General features: G+C 44.6%; 1 long non-coding RNA gene and 1 other non-coding gene across 2 annotated transcripts; both read right to left on the reverse strand.

The window, feature by feature from the left end:
- Nucleotides 1-250: 250 nt before the first annotated feature.
- On the reverse strand, nt 251-1,207 carry LOC109939912 (uncharacterized). The gene has a single exon (NR_157207.1). It is a non-coding gene; the product is annotated as an uncharacterized lncRNA (long non-coding RNA).
- Nucleotides 801-921, reverse strand: MIR160b (microRNA MIR160b). Its single transcript, NR_121028.1, has one exon. It is a non-coding gene; the product is annotated as a microRNA MIR160b (primary transcript).
- Nucleotides 1,208-2,471: the final 1,264 nt, after the last annotated feature.

Raw genomic sequence — 2,471 nt, forward strand, 5'->3', positions numbered from 1 at the left:
ACATGGTTTATTCTTTTGTGGTAAAAAAGAAACTTTGATAATTTGTGAAGCATATGATAAGAACAAGAAAAATCTTAGATGCTCAAGAACAGTGGAAATAATGCACTCGTTGTAAGACAAAAAAAAGGTCAACTAATTCTCAGTCAAACTGACTACTGCAGTTAGGTACTACTAAAGCAGTAACTGAAGCTTGCTGTCCATTACACCTGGCCATTTGCAGCCGAAACATGAAGTGCGTATCGGCTTTCCAAACGAAATCCAGCTAAGTCCGTTTCAGATGCACACTAGTCCAGACGAAAACTGACGAACTAAATTACAAAAAGACTTGCGCACTGCCGATTCCAGTGGCCGCAAATGGTCGTAGAGACAAAAACCAAAACAAACAAAAGGTGGACAACCACTAGCTTAGCTCAGATCGGTGATCAAATGGACTACATCTAGCAGACAACGGGTGGTTTCCTATGGATACGACGGAAACCAAACAAATCAACACAGATTCAGCGGCAAGAGGCGGCTAGGCTCTCATGTAAGCAAAAGAAAAGTAGATGTGTTTTTAGGATAAAAAATGGGCGAACTGTAAACTCTCTCTCAATTTCGTGATGTCGATTGATGGAGCTTTGAAAGAGGATTGGAACTCACCTGCCTTCTCCAAACCAGTCCTAAATTCTAACCCTGCAGAAGCAATTCGAACCCAAGACAAGCATACAGATGCATGTAACAGCATGAAATAAGTGCATCATCATCTCGGGAAAAAAAACACGATACAGATATATTCAACAGATCAGAGGATAGAGAGGAAGTGATCATGGCCTGTTATGCATGCTTGGCTCCTTGCACGCCACCCACAGCATCCAATCACGCCACGGGTTGGCTACATGTGTGGCATACAGGGAGCCAGGCACACACGACACGAGCCGATCGATCGACCAAACCTGCTAGCTTAATATTGCTATCATGGCGTCCCACGGTGGACGAGGACGAATAATCCATAGAAGAGCCAGCTCGGTGATGGAGTAGATCGATCAGCTAGCGTCAGAACGGCCGGGCTGCCAGCAGAGACGACGCATATGCATGCTTGAAGTGGAAAGAGGCATGAGCAAATCTTGGCCATGATATGAGCACGCACCAAGAGAAGGAAGAGGAGCCGGCCTGGAAGAGCTGCTAAAGTCTTGTGAGCGGCTAAGGTAGGGGAGAACAGTGGAAGAGTGAGGTAGAAGAAAGGGGGAGAAGATGGATTTTATAGAGGGGGAAGGGGACGGCGTGCCTGCTCTCTCCTTTTGTTGTCACTACCAGTTACTCCTCCTACGACTCAACGGTTATCTATGTACCTGAGTATTTTGTTTACTTATTTATTGTAGATCATAAAGACACATGCAAGAAATATCTTAGATATAGTGCTAATTTGGCAACTCAATTTTGTCATGAGATTTTTATTTTTTTTTTGTCAAGGAAAATAATCTAATTTTCCTTAGAAAAATAGAAATCCCTCGAAAATATTGGGTTGCCACACTATTCCTTATACTTTTTTTTACACATTTATGAGTCATGAAGTGTTATATCCTCGCTTTTATTTTGGAAGTAACAGGCAGGCCCGGGGGGTTGGCAAAAAAAAAGCATTTTCCAACAAATTACTATTTCTATTAGTATATAAATGGTTAGTGTAATGAAGTATGTATAGTGCTACCAAATGCCTCATCACCCACCGATGTCAAAAGAAATGAAGTATGCATAGTGCTACCAAATACCTCATGAATGGTATATTCCCCTCTCTTGGACTACTGCTGAACTGAAGGAGGAGTCGCCCTGCAAAGCCTCATGTGAGTAGGCTCTGCGATATTCTTCTAGGTCCCTCATGCACCAGAACTGTGGACATTGGTCCTGGACAGATGGACGGATGGATTGATGGAGACTAGAGATAAATGGATGCATGAGAGGGAAATTGGCAGGGAATCACGCCATTTTATTCCCAGTCGTCCCAGTGTTGCAGAAGCGAAGCCCAACCATTCCAGTCATCTGTACTGTACTGTGCATTCAGCAACAAGAACCTACGAGCTAGCTAGTGAGCGAGGGAGACAAAGGTAGCTAGGCGCGGAGAGAAGATAAAAGGCACCCCGGCCCGGCCCTCTTGATTTTTCTAGGTTTTCACTTGTGAATTGGATTTTGTCTGGAGCAGTTGGATGTGCTCCAGTCTAGCCCAGATTCTTTTATTACTACCAACCCAACCTCTCCATCTCCATGGCAATCACAGAATAGAAGATCATATCATGCCGCCACACACTAGCAGCACACTCGCACCTAATAATACTATAAGCCAGGCAGGCTAGCTAGCAGACCTCCTCACCTCCCCGGCGCCGCTGTCGCTGGCTCAAAAATGTGGTAGGTCACTACTACACGGTCCACAAGTTTATTTGGACCTGCCAGCTTTAAGTTTTTACTGAGGTTACACCGGGCCCACCATCTAGGCACTCATA

This window comes from Zea mays, chromosome 5, assembly GCF_902167145.1.
Source record: "Zea mays cultivar B73 chromosome 5, Zm-B73-REFERENCE-NAM-5.0, whole genome shotgun sequence".
NCBI lineage: Eukaryota > Viridiplantae > Streptophyta > Magnoliopsida > Poales > Poaceae > Zea > Zea mays.